This window comes from Quercus suber, unplaced genomic scaffold, assembly GCF_002906115.3.
Source record: "Quercus suber isolate HL8 unplaced genomic scaffold, Cork oak 2.0 scaffold_51, whole genome shotgun sequence".
NCBI lineage: Eukaryota > Viridiplantae > Streptophyta > Magnoliopsida > Fagales > Fagaceae > Quercus > Quercus suber.
The window spans coordinates 74,792-94,094 of NW_027069516.1; the positions used below are offsets into that span (position 1 = coordinate 74,792).

The 19,303-nt window shown below is 35.0% G+C and overlaps 1 long non-coding RNA gene across 1 annotated transcript; it reads right to left on the reverse strand.

Annotated features, from left to right (window-relative positions):
* Positions 1 to 3,606: 3,606 nt before the first annotated feature.
* LOC112022634 (uncharacterized) lies at positions 3,607 to 4,632 on the reverse strand. The gene is made up of 2 exons (XR_002883901.2): positions 4,130 to 4,632; positions 3,607 to 3,936 (listed from the first exon to the last, which is right to left on the reverse strand). It is a non-coding gene; the product is annotated as an uncharacterized LOC112022634 (long non-coding RNA).
* Positions 4,633 to 19,303: the final 14,671 nt, after the last annotated feature.

The window sequence follows — 19,303 nt, forward strand, 5'->3', positions numbered from 1 at the left end:
AGAGATTGGAGAGAATTTCTTTTATCAGCTATGCAACTTCAGAGGTTTTTTCTTCACACAAATGCCCATCATGTTACAAAATGACCCATCGTAAAACTACAAAATGAGTACAACTCTGAGGTTTTTTTTTTTTTTTTTTTTTTTTTTTTTTTTTTTTTTTATGAAAATTTTAATCACCAATAAAGATTGAAGATTCAAAAGCGTGAATGGATCTTTTGGATAAACATCGTCACCAAGGTTCATCTTTTTGTGTAATTTTTCCATTTAGTTTTGATTCCCTTAATTGAAATAGTGATGGGTTTGTGTGTATGCGCATACATTGAGTCAATATTAACATTTTTTAAAATCCTTTGGTCCTTGCTTGATGATTGACTTCTCTCGCAGATATCAATCTTGCACGAAGATGGCTTTCAACCTATTTGGTGTGACCTTACTGAAAACAATATTTAGAACATGGGAAGAATATCCAATGTCAACCTTATGAATTCTTAAACCTATTAATTAGTCCCCTTTATGGCAAACACCTCTCTCTTAGTAGCTTCATGGCTGCCAATTTAGTTTCATATTACTCTATTTTGGCTTATAGTTGTGCTACTTTTGAACATTTTTTTACTTAAGTTTGATTGCTGTGCCAAATGCCACTAAAGTTTTATTTATTTAAGAACCAATTAATTGTATGGGCTTAATTACCCTTTTAATATATGTATGACTGTGACTATGACTGTAACTTGTATACTATATCAATCTATAATTTGATCAAAGTTTGTCTTTGTTTCTATTTTTGCTACCATTTCTCTGGTGGAACTATTGTGGTTCAATTCGCTTTCTTTTATACATGCTGTTATATGCAACTCCTAAAATTTGTAAGCGAGTCTGTATGCAAGATAAATAGCACCTTTATAAATTATAATGAAAATATTTTTATTTCACATTCTAATTTGGTATTCCTCATTTTCTCTAACATTTTCTACAAATGTTGACTATAGCTAAAGAACTACGTGTTACATCATCAAATGGTTTAAGGAAAAAGAGTTGCCACTGCATGAGCTAACTCGTTTGCTTTTCTTTTGAGCCAATTGAAACTACAGCAAACAAAAGATCTCTAAGTTATGCAATATAATTAAACAGGGTGATGCAAACTAAGGATCATCAAGAGCTCCCTTGGTGATTCTCTCAAAGTTCTCATCATAAGCAAATTGTAATGCCCACAAAAGTATTAATTAATTGTGTTTTGGTGGCATTTATTTTTTGTCAAAAGTCATTGTGCCAATAGTTCATATGTAATATTTTATTATTAATTAATTGTGTTTTGGTGGCACATACATAATATTTAAGTTTGATTTTTAGAACTTTGAAGCTGGCACAAGGGATGAGGTACATTGTTCAAGAGAAGGGAGTAAGTTTGCATGGAAGATCATTGAGGATATATTAGGAAATGGAATCCTAATGTTTAAATTTTTGTTTAATTGATATTTTCCATTTAGTCGTTAAGAATTTTTGAAATAGTAATCCTAATTTGCAATCAAAGAAAAAGAAGAAACAAAGAATTGTTTAAATCTTCTTACAAATTATGTGAAAGTTACATTGGCAAAACATTCATAGACATCTTAAAAAATAAATCGGCTAAACATTTTGCTCTTTAAAGGTTCATTCTCATACTGTTCAATTTTTTCTTAAATTCCATTTTACAAAATTGTTACAATTACAATCCAAATATGATTTCAATTAGAGTCTAATTTTGCACAACGTGCCTCATTTAAGTTTTTAAATTTTCGTTCCAAGTGAGTCATTCAATGCAAAAGATGAGAAGTCCAATAAAAATGAGTCATAAAAATACACAATCATATATTGGTTGAAACTCTCTAAAAAAAAAATTATATATATATATATATATATAAATCTAATCATATAATTTTACACTAAGAGTATTTTTTTTTTTCCTTTTTTTTTTTTTGGCCAAGTGACTATTACAATACTAACACAAAAACCGAATGACTATCTCATTCAGTTAAATATTCTTAACTACACAAATTCCAATTTGTCACCTCCTTGGCATTACTCTTTTCTATCTACATGACATGTCTTTTATACGGATGGTAAAGGGCATGTTATTTTAGCTTACTAGATGATAGAATAGAAGGAGGCAAAGCTCATACCAATTACTTTTTACAACTTATATAATGTTTTATTCGCTTACAATAACTTTAGCAATACACTATTAGACATTTAGGTATGTATGTAATTATTATTTATTGTTAGCTTGATCAACTATCTTTTATCTAACTTATGCATCTATGAGTCTATAACTTTAAAGACTACTATTCCTCAACATCTAACTTATACATCTATGAGTAGTCTATGACTTTAGAGATTATTATTCCTTGAGAAAATTTAGGACTCAATAAATTATATAAGATGTATACCATTTTTTTTTTAAGGGTAAATTTCACTAACCTACTTTGTGGTTTAAGCTAATGCCAACTCTCTCTCTCTCTCTCTCTCTCTAACCTGCAAACACAATGCTAATTGCCTTTATTTTTTCTCAATGAATCTTATCAACGAAACTAATATAAATATTAGTTGAAAGAATATTATTCAAATTAGTTTCTAATAGTAGTTTAATCATAAGCTGAGTGTCCATTTTATTTTTTTTAAAATTTGGGTGCTAGGCTCTGTATTTTAGTCACCCAGCCCTACTAGATGACAATACAAAAAATTTGATATTTTCATGTAATGAAGCAAAAAATCAACATGCACTACTCATAATGGGAAGATACAAATACTTCTTGAATCAAGAAATCATTGAAGGCAAAAAATTGACTGAAGAGGCTATTTCATGTGGTGATTTGATTACTACATATATTCAAGGAGTCATTTTACTTTCTGAATCAAATCCTAAAGGCATAGGTAAGCGTTTGGAAGTGTTGAACGATGAACATAGGAAGCATATACTTCTAAAATACTGAACAACACTTCAACTACTTGCTACTGGAATTGCCATGTATCAAAGTCCAAACTTTCAAATTTGCCAAAAAAATGGAATGGGACATTGGAATTGTGATGAACCTTAAACCTTATGGTTATGAATAATTTGTGATTTTGTCCAAGAGGTGCTCCATCGATCTTGAAATGTTTAAGTTGGTGAATAGGTTTTTTTTTTTTTTTTTTAAACAATAAAATATATAATAGTGTCCCTCTATATATTTTAAATAATAAAATGCATAAAAAAAAAAAAACCATTATTTTTTTTTTCCCATTGTTTTATCTAATGGTATCCTCTGTATGATAAATAACTAAAAAAAATGAATTGACCAATTGCATTACTACAATTGACTTACGCATAGGCTACATACTATTCCATTTTAAGATTTCATCTAAAATCTCATTTTCATCCTCTAAAATTTGAATCATCTGCATTTCCTAATAAAGTTTGCTAAATTATAAATTAGAACCATCATTTCTAACTAAAAATCTCTACATTTATAAATCTAATCTACCAAACAATACCTACTAAATAATAAAGCAAAATCTTTCTTGTTCAAAGCATATTTTATGTCACTGTGATGACACTGAACCATACTCATGTGGAAGCATACAGTAATAAAATAAAAGTAAACCATCCACTGATCACACATCACATACCTTCTAGAAATCAATTATACAAATTCAATCAAGCTATACTCATCTAAGCTAGAAGATAGACAATACAAACATCATTTCCTATATGCCCAACGTAAAATTCACCTATGCACACAAACCACTCTTATACCAATTATTTATAAGCAATTACAAGTAAAGCCCCAGTTGATAAGCTATATCATATAAGGTTTGCTGGCCTGCTCTATTGAAATTGTGCTTAATTATCATCTCCTCTTCCCCTCCTCCTTTCATCTGCTCTATCTTACCCCACCACTCATTCTCATCAACAACTTCCATCTGCACATAAATATCATTTTCAAACCACAAAAATGGAACAAATAATATATATATTGCTAAGTTTTGTTAATGAAATTTTATGGTTAATAATATGAATTTAGACTTAACTGAGCCTTTTAAATATGAATAAACTCGTGATTAACATACTAGTTGATAGATAATGCACATTATGATAATGAAACTATTGAACCACCTTATTAATAGTATGCCACATCAATGTACAAATCAATGTAGCCCTCGATAGATAAAATGATGATGTGGGTCTGGTCCTCCAGGACTCAATCTATTGGGCTTCTCGTTGTGGGTTTCGTTTGTACTACTTGCCACGTTTGGGCCCATTGCTTCCTTTGCAACCTGATTTGAGGCTTGTAACAACAGGCTTAGTTCTATCTTCTCTATTGTTGGCTTGAGAGGACGCGTTTCGGTCCTTGCACATACAAGTAGGACCGAGATAATGAACACCAAGCACCTCAAGCTGGGCATATTCTGATTCCAATTATGGTGTTTTAGCATGTACTTTTATTGTGGTATATCCACTAGTAACTTGGAGAATTCAAAGTCAGACATTTTCAGTATTTATAGATCATCTTACGACTTGCCATGCTTGAACATTATCTAAAGTAAAGATTGGTCAGTTTTGGTTGGCTTAGCATGGCCCCAGTCGATGTGCACGTAAACCTACAACCCTACCCAATAACTTTCAATATGATTGAAGGATTAGGGTTGGCTTAAAAGAATGATGCTTATGTTTATCCCCTCGTATTAAACAAAGGAATAGATGGATAACATCAAAAAGATTTATGTCAGAGCCATGTGTGTGCCTTGAAGGATTCCCATCAGAAGAGAAGGTTGATGACACATCTAGTAATTACTTTACTAAATAATGCCGTGTTAAAGTAAGAAAATCCATCAGAAAGCAACACTTTTGACACCGCCTACGTACATAGCTGATCTATTAAAATAATGGATTTCGGCAATGACCTCAGATGGATAAGCATTATCACGGTTGAAACCTTTGTTGTCAACTTGTCGTCAAAAGTTAAAGGGTTCAATGGATAAGTTACTAGTGTTCTTCTTATTGAAAGATAAGCACAGCAATAGCATCGCCAGCGATTACTGAAACAAATATTAAACAGCCAAACATTAAATCTCCTACCAGACCGACACCTACAACCAGATTAGCAATACACACCGAGTCTCTCAGTAGAGGCAGCCTAAGATGCAAATAGCAATGATCATATGAAAAGAGCTAAACAAATCTCACACTCGAGCTTCAAAATATAAGTCGATCAAGGAAATTTCTGACGGAACAGATAACAATCAGATCAGCAACAATAGGGTACTAGAGACTTCAAAGTGCAAGCTAACCAGCAGAGGATTGAATATATCTGAAGTTAAGAGTTACAACAGAATTATTAATTATCTTAATTATGTAATTTACAAGGGAATCATTTATTACCATGAATTGGCATGCACCAATTCAAAAACAATAATAAGAAAGCAATTAGACACGCAGGTTAAGTGACGAAGTTAAAAACTAATAGAAAACTCTCAAAAGAAAAATAAAATCACAACTAGGGTAGCATACCCCATTTAAGTCAATCTATAATAGGAGTTTTACAATCTAGAACAGAACTACTGTACCAAGACTATAGTTTTGATAGATAACGCACCAATGCGGCTCCAATACTTTCAAAATTCTAAACTTCTTTTTGTATGGATTGTTTTTGAACGACACGTCCGCGTGCATCAACAAACCAGAGCTTCTGGTGCACTAAGGCCTAACCTAGCCAAGCCTAAGTCAGTTCAAAACCCAAACTTGGTTCAGAAAGGTAGAGTTGTTCGCACATAGAGCCATAAACTTGTAAGCTGTGCTTATTGCCCAAATTTAGCTCTTATAAAGGAAAAAATATACCATGCATCCGATTCATGATATTTTCCTGACTACAAAAAATAGGATCCGATTTGGCTATAGGTAAAAATAGGTCAGAAAAACGTGGTTATAGCCCGATTTGGCCTATATTGAGAATACATGTAAACTGTAGCAATAGTTGAACATACATTGTACGCAAGGTTAGAGTACATAAATATTATATCTAAAAATCTTCATTTAATGCATTGTTTGGCATAGTGCATCTACAAACTACGTCTGACTATAAAAAATTGGGCCAGAACCCAATTTCAAATTTTTTTGTCCAACCTCTCAATTTAGAATAGAACTTAGCCAGGTAAATAGTAGGCAAAGACTACTATGAATAGGTCCCCCTCGCCTCATTGAAAACCTCGATCAAAGACTATTGAGAGTCTGTAAACTCCAAAGAGCATTCAAAGTAGTTTGATTGAGATCCTAATCTTCCCAAAAGCTAAAAGAAGGAGTCCGTCTGAAACTTGACCTAATAGTTTGAGCCCAGGAGTCCTTCTGAGGCAGTCAATGGCACAGAACCTAGAGTGGAGGCACCCATCCACTAGAATAAGTGCAAGCATAATGATAGACAACTCACCTTGGGTATGGATCTAGTTACTCTCTTTTAGAAGCCACTTGTACAGGGTTAGCTTCATACCCTTTCAAACATTGGACCTTGAATCACACTAACATGATAGCAGAAGAATGATGATATTCAATAGCATTTTATGATAGCTCATACTATTTCCTTAAGTATTAAATTGTTTTATTATTCAAGATGATTACACAAAGATAACTGTAATCAAACATTTTCCCCATACACAAACAAATCCTAAAACTTATATCAATGGTTTGTAGATATTTTATTGCATCATTTATAGTGTAGAAAACATCTTACGCTCTTAACCTTGGACTGTTAACAATGTTAATTGGAAATTACATTGTCAACCACGTGTAGGAAATCTTACGATTGTTATAGACTCTACTCAATCGCCAAAAGATGAGACCTCTTTTAAGCATAAGCTTGAAATCCAGTATTGATATGGCAGTCCACCAGTTAACGCTAGTGCTAGACAATTATAATTAGAAAAATCGTGCAAAGACAAAATAGAGGTACCCCATATCGCTATGGAAGAAACCTTACCATCCAAGAGTTCTTTGTCTCTCTCTCTTCTCTCTGTTAACGTGTATAATATATTGTGGGCTTTAAACCCAGTTAGGTTACTTGTATAGCACACATATTTACTTGTACTGCGCACATATGCCTCTTATATAAAGGCACCTATGTACATTCTTTCATGATGAAATACAATACAATTACATTCAGTATTTCTAACATGGTATCAGAGCCACTACTCTAATTTTATTGTGTCTTGCAGTCTTGTTTTGTCGGTATTTTCCGCTGTCTCAACTTCTGTGGTCAGTAAACCCTTTCAGTGCCCTCTCTCGACTGCTCCCCCCTCTCGTCAGAGGTCCTTAGGGTTGAATCTCCACCACCAGAAGCTACTCCTCCACCGCCAAAACCACTACCATCATCGAATCTGTCACCTCTGACCTCCGATTAGGACATAAGACATATCACCGTGTAGCTATTCAATTGATCTACACATCGCCGCCAGAAACGTCCACATCTGACCATCCACGCGTCGCCATGCGCCAGTCAACGTTTCGGTCAACACATCAACGCGCTCTACGCGCCACCAGGGCTGCTCCAATCTTGTTTCCGTCGACACCATTCGAATTGTCCTTCTCCGATTTGCCTCTTCGGGGAAGAATCACTTTCATTGGCTGGCCCACGCGCCCTCACGCGCCGCCAGAAACTTCGGCGAAGCTGACCCATGCGCCTCACGCACTACACGCGCCACTGGGAAACCTGCTGACATCATCTCTGACGTCATCACCGCCACGTCAGCCCTAGCTGACGTCACCTGCTTACGTCATCGACACATCATCTGTTGACGTCATCACCAGTCAGCTTGCTGACGTCATTCGTTGACCGTTGCTGATAAGTTGACTTTGACTAGATTTGACTGTTGACTTTGGGCCAGAGTTGACTTTTTGCAGTCCAGGTTCTCCTTACCCAGTTTTTTGCGTAGATTTCATTTTTGCAGTCCATTTTTGCATATTTTGCTTCTAAATAAAGAATAAGGGCATGTCTTCTTCTTATTGCAACAATTGTTGCTGCTAATCCATCAAACGTTTTTGTAAACGTTTTGGCCACAATATTGAGACTTGCTATTATCGCAACAAATTAGTTGTTTCAATTTCTACTGCTATTGTTGCTAACACTAAGAGTGTCCAACCAATGGCTCCTGTCTCTACACAGTCTAAGTCTTTTGGATCTACTTTCTTCATTACCAGAGATGACCTTATAAATATTATCGCCAATGTCATTCATACGGTTGGTAATGCATCTTATTCCTCTTCTCTCTCAGTTTTATCTGGTATGTCTCCTACCTCTTGGCTTATGGATTCTGCTTGTTGCAATCACATGACACCTCACTTGTCCTTATTTTCTGATCTTAACCCTGCATTGTACCCTCTTAATATTCATACAGCAAATGGTTCCACAATGTCTGGTCATAATATAGGTTCAGTTTCAACCTCCAACCTCTCGGTTCCTAGAGTCTTTAATGTTCTTGACCTTTCTTATAATTTATTTTCTATGGGATAATTAGCTGAGTTGGGTTATCGCATTACCTTTGATTATTCTGGGTGCATTGTGCAAGATCCTAGGATGGGACAGGAGCTTGGGATCGGTCCCAGAGTTGAGCGTATGTTTCCCGTGGACAACCTTCGTCTTCCACTTGTTGCTCTTGTTTCTATTGTTGCAGCTGCTGCAGTTTCTTCCACTCCTTCCCTTGCACTTTGGCATGCTCGACTTGGCCATGCATCTTCCTCTCGGGTACAACAATTGGCCTCTAGAGGTTTGTTAAGTTTAGTGTCTACAGAAAATTTTGATTGTGTTTTATGTCAGTTAGGAAAACAACCAGCTTTGCCTTTCAATACTAGTGAATCAATATCTACTGATATCTTTGACCTTATTCATTCTGATGTTTGGGGGCCGTCCTCTGTCTCTGGTATTGGTGGGTCTAGATATTTTGCTGTCTTTGTTGATGATTACTCTTGCTATAACTGGATTTTTAATATGAAACATTGTTCTGAATTATTAGAAGTATATTCTAATTTTGCAAAAATGGTTGAAACTCAGTTTTCCAGACGCATCAAAATTTTTCGATCTGATAATGCTCTTGAATATACTCAATATGCTTTCTAAGCTATTTTGCATTCCTATGGCACTGTTCATCAACTAACTTATCTAGGTACCTCTCAGCAAAATGGTAGAGCCGAACAAAAACTTCGTCATATTCTTGACACTGTTCATGCTCTCCTTCTCTCTGCCAAAGTTCCTGCTCCTTTTTGGGGTGAAGCTGCTCTTCATGCTGTTCATACTATTAATCGCATTCGGAGTCTTGTTATCCAAAATCAAACTCCATATGACCGCCTTTTTGGGTCACCTCCAGACTATCACCTAACAAACTTGAGCCTCGGTCAAGGCTTTGTTGTTTTCTTGGCTATGCCGAAACTCAAAAGGGATATAGGTGCTACGATCCTGTCTCTCATCGTCTTTGTATCTCCCGCAATGTTGTCTTTTGGGAACATCGCCTTTTTGTCGAGCTCTCTCATTTCAGTGCTTCCCTGTCTTCCTCTTCTGTCTTAGATCTTTTTCCAGATGAGGCACATACTCCTTCTATAGCTACTCCTGATTCTCCTATAGTTGCTCCTGATTCTGTTGCTATAAACTTCTCTGTCCAACCACCAAATATCACTGATCCTTTTCCTAGTTCACCCTTTAATGAACAGGTGGAAGATGAACAGGTTGAAGACGAGCTAACCAACCCCAATTCTGAGCTTGGGTCTCCTGCTCCTGCTCTGCCTGAAGATCTTGCACAAGACATTCCACCTCGTCACTTAACTCGGGTAAGATTTATTCCTACACATTTACTTGACTATCATTGTTACACTGCCCTAGCTACACTAAATGAGCCTCACACCTATCGTGAGGCCTCCACTGACCCTTTATGGCAGATTGCAATGACAAAGGAACTTGATGCATTATCTAAAACCATACTTGGGATTTGGTGACACTTCCTCCTGGGAAATCTGTGGTTGGTTGTAAGTGGATCTACAAGATTAAGACTCGCTCTGATGGGTCTGTTGAGCGCTACAAAAGCTTGTCTTGTTGTAAAAGGTTTTACGCAAGAGTATGAGATTGATTATGAAGAGATCTTTACTCCGGTTGCTCGTATCTCATCTATTTGTGCCGTCTTAGCTATTGCTGCTGCCAGTAAATGGGACCTTTTTTAGATGGATGTCAAAAATGCATTCCTTAATGGGGATTTAAGTGAAGAAGTGTATATGCAACCTCCTCCTGGTCTCTCTGTTGACTCAAACAAGGTTTGTCACTTTCGACGTGCACTTTATGGCCTTAAACAAGCTCCATGAGCTTGGTTTGCCAAATTCAGTTCTACCATCTCTCACTTGGGTTACATGGCCAGTCATTATGATTCTGCCTTATTTCTTCGTCGCACTGACAAAGGCACTATTTTACTTCTCCTATATGTGGATGATATGATCATAACTGGTGATGACCTCAGTGGCATTCAAGAACTCAAGGCTTTTCTTAGTCAGCAGTTTGAGATGAAAGATCTTGGACATCTCAGCTACTTCTTGGGTCTTGAAATCACTCATTCTACAGATGGACTTTATATTACTCAAGCCAAGTATGCCTTTCAACTCTTGTCTCGAGCTGGACTCACTGATAGCAGACTGTTGACACTCCAGTTGAGCTTAATGTGCATCTGATTCTCTCAAGGGGGAAACCATTGTCTAATCCCTCTCTTTACAGACGCTTGGTTGGCAGCTTAGTTTATCTCACTGTCACTTGTCCAGATATTTCCTATGTTGTTCACCAAGTGAGCCAGTATCTATCTGCACCATGATCGACTCACTATGCTGCTGTATTGCGCATTTTTCGATACCTAGAGGGCACTCTCTTCCATGGTCTTTTCTACTCTGCTCAGTCTCCTCTTATTCTCCGTGCATTTTCCAATGCTGATTGGGCAGGAGATCCCACTAATCGCAGGTCCACTACTGGTTATTGCTTTCTTCTTGGTTCTTCTCTGATTTCTTGGCGAAGTAAGAAACAAACTCATGTGGCCCGCTCCAGTACTGAAGCAGAATATCGTGCCCTTGTTGATACCACATCTGAGCTCCTTTGGCTACGATGGCTTCTCAAAGACTTAGGTGTGTCTACATCCTCTGCTACTCCTCTTTATTGTGACAACCAGAGTATTATTCATATTGCTCACAATGATGTCTTCCATGAACAGACTAAACACATCGAGATCGATTGTCATTTTATCTGTTTTCATCTTGTCTATGGTGCTCTCAAGCTGATCTCAGTCTCCTCTAAAGATCAAATTGCATATATCTTCACCAAGTCACATCCTAAGGGGTGCCTTTGTACTTTGGTAGACAACCTCAAGCTGGTCTCACATCCACCTTGAGTTTGAGGGGGGCTGTTAACGTGTATAATATATTATGGGCTTTAGGCCCAGTTAGGTTACTTGTATAGCACACATAGTTACTTGTACTGCACACATATGCCTCTTATATAAAGGCACCTATGTACATTCTTTCATAATGAAATACAATACAATTACATTCAGTATTTCTAACACTCTCGGTAATTTGTTCCTTATTGGTCGAAGGTTTCGTCAAAAGAAAATCATAGGCCTTAGTTTGTGGATCTTTCTAAGTGGTTCTCACACTCTAAAAAGTTATGAAGGACGCCCTAATATGCTTGCTAGAATTTTGAATTTCAGGTTTCGTGGATTTCATGAAATTCTTGAAAGCACTAGACCAACGCGTTAGGGTTGGCTAATTTCATGCTATAGGAAAGCATTAGGTGAATATTATCTCATCATGTCAATTGGTTCTCTTTGAGAAAAGAAAGGATTAAAAACATCTTGCATTTAATAATGAAAAATTATTGTTCGACACTCATGGGAACACAGTTGACAGAGTACATCATGTGTAAAAATGTGGATGCCAAGTGTTAATAATTTATAAAATCAAAGCCATTTAATAATGTTACGCCTGAATCCAACTATAAAGATAGGAATGTCACAATGGCCGCACGCTTATAAAGTAAGCACATTACAAGTGTGCAAGGTCTTCTTAGTAATTAAATTTATCCTCAAAAAATTATACCAAATAAATCCAAAAGCAACTGTCAAAGATCTCCAAAGTACCAATAGATACAACAATCCAAACTTCCTGACGGTTAAACAAAAGAAATACTAATATTACGAGATCAACTTATTTCAAAAATTATTAATCTCCTTTCAAGTGTACACCCTCAGCAAAAGTCTTAAAAATTGTTATTTTCAAAATCTAAAACAGGAGGGGAAAAAGGGAGGTGAGTTGACAACTCAATAAGTAACAAAATTCTTAATAAGTTCTATCAAACAAATAGATCTGTAAAATAATAAGTTGTACATAGATTGAATATTTTAATCTTACAAATATATCATAAATGGATTAGAAAATAATCAATTTTCCATATATAAAAGCTATAATTTACAATAGGTTCCAAAAACGCATAAGCAATTTCAAGGAATTAAAACAGTTCAAATATTTAAACACAATTCATATTCTTAACAATCTTTATGATTATGGTCACGCTATATCCCTGCGACTGAGCATTAGATTTAGATGAAGCTAGTTTCATGCTAATGTATATCCCTATTAGCTGGGTCTAGAAACACGATAGGCTCGTGATGCTCCAGATAGAATTAGTTTCAATACCAATGAATAACTCTCATTGATTGGGTATCCAAGTACCAATAAATAACCCCCAATGGCTAGGTATCAGTGTCAAAACGTGTCAGAATATCCAAAATCATATATATATATATATATATATATCAAATCATAGTTCACACAAAATATATCTCATTCAAATATATATATAAAATCATATATTCGGTTATCAAATATATTTGTGATAATTCTTTATTCTTTACTTTAAATTAGTAGTACAATTGAAATAAAATGTAACAATTATAAACAATTTTTAGTAGTTAAAGTACAATAGTATAAGCAAAATAAAACCAAGTAGGATAATGTTACTTATCTCAGCTAACTTACTATAAAAGAACTTCTCTCTAACACATCCTCTAAAATCCTTAGATATCACCTAAAACAATTATACATGTATCATTTACTCAATAATCAAATAATTTAAGAAAAACTTATAATGGTATCCGGCCAAAAGAGAGACTACTAAAAATATGCAATAACTGTCCACTGTTATCTCACACCAAAATTTCACATAATCATAATATTTTTCGTTATTTTTCTAACATCATTAATGCCCTAGAGATAAGGCTAAAACTCCTAGTACTATATCAGTATATCATACTAGGAAAGACAAGGCACCTGGACCCATCTCCAAGAATACGTTCGTTCCTTTTTTTTTTTTAGAAAAATTTTACTGCTACTTTCTTTTTGAAAACATAAGAATAGAGGACATATTTCAAAAATGCAATGGGATCTCAAAAATTCAACCGAGTAGATTCAAATACAACTCTCCATCACAAATAGGTGGCAAAAGAGAATTTCAAATGTTAATCAAAATTTGTTCCTTACCCTAATCACAATTAAGTACATGTAATATATGTAATAGAGTTCAAACTTTTCAATAATAGTTAAAAAAAAAAAAAATCACCTCTCACAAAATTCTTCATAGTTTTTTTTTTGTTTTTTTTCATATACATATATACAAATACTAAGGCGATGCATACATTAAAATTAGATGGTCAATGCTTTATTAGACCACACGTGAGCTCCATGGAGTCAAATAAATCCACTTACCAACCATATGAGTCAATAAATACTTGTTAAATTGTACTAAAGTTAGATGTTCAATGATTCACTAGACCACTTGTGGCCAGCAAGGTTCGACTGAACTAGACCAAACTAACCTTAGGGAGGTCAACTATATTAGACAAACCTGTCAAATGAGTTTCCAAAAGATAAATAACAAAACAGTAGGAAGATTCTTTTAGATTGTTCTAAAGTTAGATTGTTCTCTCTCTCTCTCTTCTTTTATTTTGAGAAGAAGAAGAAGAAGAAGAAGAGGAAGAAGAAGAGATTTTTTGAATAACCAATCTAATCCAATACAAAATTTCAAGAGTAAAGCACACCCACTTAATACTAGCATATAAGAACATAAAAGTATATCAATTAACATCCTCTTTTTGTTCTTTTTTATGTCACGTATTTATAAACACAATGACATAAATACCAAATCCTAACAAATCTGACCGAACAAATCATCATATGATGGACCCTCGAATACACTTCTCATCAAGTCACAAAAAGAACACTATCTACGACCTAATAACCTCCATAAATAATAACTGAAACCATAATCCCTAGTGCACAAACTTTATTCCAGATCAAATCCTAGTATAGAGTCTGCAAGATCACAACCTAGCTTTAATACCATAAAAATTGTTACACCTCGAACCCAACTATAAAGATAGGCGTTTGACGTCACACGCTTATAAAGTATATAAGCATCCTACAAGTGTGCAAGGCCTTCTTAGCAACTAAATTTATCCTCAAAAAATTATACCAAATAAATCCAAAATACCTCAACAATTTTTTTTTGAATTATTGCAATTGTCAAAGATCTCCAAAATATCAATAGATGCAGCAATCCAAACTTCACGACTGTTAAACAAAAGAAATATGAATATTACAAGAACATCTTATTTCAAAAATTCATAACCTCCTTTCGAGTGTACACCATCAGCAAAAGTCCCAAAATTTAATATTCTTTATAATCTGAAAATTCTATCAAGCAAATAGATTGAATATTTTAATCCTACAAATATATCATAGATGGACTAGAAAATAATCAGTTTTTCATATCTTAAAGCTATAATTTACAATAGGTTCCAAAAACGCATAAGCAGTTTCAAGGACTTAAAACAGTTCAAATATTTAAACACAATTCATATTCTTAATAATCTTTATGACTATGGTCACGCTATATTCCCGTGACTAGGCATTAGATTCAAATGAAGTTAGTTTCGTGCTAATGTATATCTCTTATTAGCTGGATCCAGAAACACGACAGGCTTGTGATGCCCTAGATAGAACGAGTTTCAGTACCAATGAATAACCTCATTGGCTGGGTATCAAAGTTAAAACATAGTCAAATTGTCTAAAATCATATATATATATATATATATATCAAATCATAGTTCAAACAAAAATATATCTCATTCAAATTCATATATAAAATAGAAGTACAATTGAAATAATTATGTAACAATTATAAACAATTTTCGGTAGTTAAAATACAGTAGTATAAGCAAAATAAAACTAATTAGGATAATGTTACTTACCTCAACTAGCTCAGCACAAAAGAACTTCTCTATAACATATCCTGTAAAATCCTTAGATATCACATAAAACAATTTTACAGGTACCATTTACTCAATAATCAAATAATTCAAAAAAAAACTTATAATGATACCCGGCCATAAGAGAGACTACTAAAAATATCTAATAACTGTCCACTGTTATCTTACACCAAAATTTCACATAATCATAATATTTTCTGCCACCATTAATGCCCTAGAGATAAGACTAAAACTCCTAGTACTATATCAGTATATCATACTAGGAAAGACAAGGCACCTACACCCATCTTCAAGTATAGGTGCGTTCCTTTCTTTCCTTTCTCCTCCTTTTTTTTATTTTTTATTTATTTATTTTTTATGTTTGGATTACTGCATACAAAAACCTGCAAGTACCTAGTGTCTAATTTACAGTAAATATAAATCTAAATCTTTGAATATTTAAATAGTTTCACTATTGACCAAAATACCCACATAAAGAAAAATACTCTAATTACAGATAAAACAAAATACTCTAATTTCAAATAAAACTTAGATTTGCCAAGAATGAGATTCTTAGGCTCTTACCTTAAGTGTTCAGTCAATCCTTCTCTATTAGAGTAGTTTGGATAGTCTCCTCTCTCAAAATATCAAGCTGACTAAATTAGCTTATATATAGTTAATATTTCATCCTTATTTTCCTAAAAACTCTATTAGTAATATTAAGTATAAAATTGACCCCATAAAGAGATTTACTTATATCAGACAGTTAAGAAGAAAGCAGTTAAGAAGAAAGGACCAAAGAATAAGAAGCAAGAAGAGAAGCACTAAATGACACAAACAAGCTGCAAGGTTATTTAGATTATAAGCTAAACGGCATGTAGTTTTATCGGTTATTTTTATTCAGTTTGTATCTCACGTGCTGTAACTGACATTCACACGTGTTGTAACTGATTTCCTTATGATTTGGTTAGTCTGTTACTCTCTGTTTTGGGAGTTTAGGTATAGAGGTGTATATAACCTTATATCATGTACAGATTCATTCAGTCACAAGATAAAGAGAAAGTTTCTCAATTTCTCTCTCCAATATTCTCTTTCTGCATTCATAGATTTCTATTTTTTTCATCTCTGTTTTGTTACATGGTATCAGAGCACGAGCCTTCTTCAATGGCGTCGAATACTCAGAATACTCAAACTGCTTCACCTTCCTCTTCTCAGAGAGAGCTGACTCCAATGGAAGATCCACGAAGTCCATTTTTCTTGCACCATGGTGAAACACCAGGTGCGATTTTGGTTACTCAGCCGTTAACTGAGGACAACTATCCTATGTGGTCCAGAGCAATGATAATGGCTTTGGATGCCAAAAGCAAGCTCGAATTTGTTGATGGTTCTATCAATGCTTCGATGGCAATCACACCATTAGAGAAGAAAGCTTGGTCCAAATGCAATTCAATGATCTCTTCATGGATCTTGAATTCTGTTTCTTCTCATCTCACTGCTAGTGTGATTTACAGAGACACTGCGTTTGAAGTGTGGAATACTCTCAAGAAACGATTCCCTCAAGCCAATGGACTAAGAATCTCTCAACTTCAGAAGCAAATTTCAACTGTGATGCAAGGTGCTGCTACAATTACAGGATTCTTCACTGATCTTCAAGCTGCTTAGGATCAACTATTGAATTTCAGAGCTTTACCATGTTGCTCATGTGGTAAGTGTACTTGTGGTGTGAATGACAAAATCACAGCACTTCAGCATCAAGATTCTCTTATGCAGTTCTTAAATGGCTTGAGACCATATAAAGACTTGTGAAGCTTGCAAATACAAAGCTAGGCTTGTAGCCAAGGGTTTCACTCAGCAAGCTGGTTTGGACTTCACTGACACCTTTTCTCCAGTTCAACAGTAATGATCTTCAAGATGTTGAAATCATCTCCACCATGAAAACCCTAAGTTTTGTGTAAAGGAAAGCTCCTCAAAGATCTCACACGAGATTCACACAAAACAGCAATGTATGAGCAACAATACAATATGGACAACCTTCAAAAACGTGGCTAGGGTTTTGTTTATATACCTAGGGTAAAAACATAAAACCCTAAACGTTTAATGAAGTAGGGCTGAGTTGGAAATTCTGCAGAAAATTCAACCTGTGCGATTTTCGATCGATCGAGTCTATTCTTCGATCGATCGAGCCGGGCCGAAAGTCCCATGTACTTCTGCAGCCACTCGATTCCAACTTTACAATATTAAACCAACTTTGAGCAAGTCTAAATAAGACTAAATACAATGTTTTGATCATGGTTTGCCAACATTACAAATTAGAGTTCTAAATACATAAAATCCTAAGACCTTAGAACCTAACACAATACATCAAAGGGTCACTTGGTCAAGACATTCTTCTGTCATCAAAGTCTGATCTACATTTGAAGGCCTACACGGATGCAAATTGGGCTTCTTGTGTAGATACTAGAAGATCCACTACTGGTTTTTGTGTTTTCTTAGGTGACTCATTGGTTTCATGGAAATCTAAGAAGCAATCCATAGTTTCTAGATCATCAGTTGAAGCTGAGTATAGGGCAATGGCCTTGACAGTTTGTGAAATGACTTGGCTGCTGGCTTTGTTGAAAGATTTGGAAGTTAATCATCCACAACCTGGTATGCTCTTCTGTGATAATCAGGCAGCAATCCACATTGGTGAGAATCCTGTTTTCCACGAGCATACAAAACATACAGAAGTAGATTGTCACTTGGTTAGAGGCAAGGTGCAAGAGAAGGTGATTCGTTTATTTTTTACTCCCACATATACACAGGTAGCAGACTTGATTACCAAAGCATTATGCAGCCAACAAATGAAGTTCTTAATTTCCAAGATAAATGTATTGAACATACATGGCTCTGAATCTCATCTTGAGGGGGAGTATTAGACAGTTAAGACAGTTAAGATGAAAGCAGTTAAGAAGAAAGGACCAAAGAATAAGAAGCAAGAAGAGAAGCACTAAACAACACAAACAAGCTGCAAGGTTATTTAGATTAGAAGCTAAACGACATGTAGTTTTATCGGTTATTTTTATTCAGTTTGTATCTCACATGCTGTAACTGACATTCATACGTGTTGTAACTGATTTCCTTATGATTTGGTTAGTTTGTTACTCTCTGTTTTGGGAGTTTAGGTACAGAGGTGTATATAACCTTATATCATGTACAGATTCATTCAATCACAAGATTAAGAGAAAGTTTCTCAATTTTTCTCTCCAACATTCTCTTTCTGCATTCATAGATTTCTGTTTTCTTCATCTCTGTTTTGTTACAACTTAAATACCCCATCATTTTAAGTCTCTCTTTTTTTCTTTTCCTGGTATTACAAATAATTTATACAAATCATGGATGTTGTCCATGGATAAAATGACGATGAGGGTCAGATCTTCCAGGATTCAATCGACTGGGCTGCTCATTCTGCGTTTTTTTTTTTTTTTTGGGTGTACTTCCTGCCACATTTAAGCTGACTGCTTCCTTCGCAACCAAATTAAGGCCTGCGCAGGCTTAGGTTTCTTCTCCCAATATATAGTTGGCCTGAGCTGACTCACTTTGATCCTTGTATATACATGTAGGACCAAGATAATGAACACCGAGGACATCAAGCTAGTCATTGAAACTATGGAGTCTAAGAATGTAGTTTTTTTTTTTCACTTTTATTGCTATAATATTAACTACAAACTATGGGACTTCCTGGTCCTGCATCTCAATAGATAAATGCGAAGTGTCTCGCTCTATGTGCATGTAAACCTATAATGCCTAACCAGTTACTTTCAAGATGAGTGAGAGCTGGGGTTGGCCTAAAAAATGATGTTGGGCAGACTAAGCATCACATACGGTTTTCCAATTAAAAAGAGGTCTCATTTAGGTTCATTCAAAAGCCAAATGATGCTTCTTATGTATGTCCCTTCCTGGTATTGAATAATAAAGGAACAGAGCAATAGAATCAAAGTTTGAT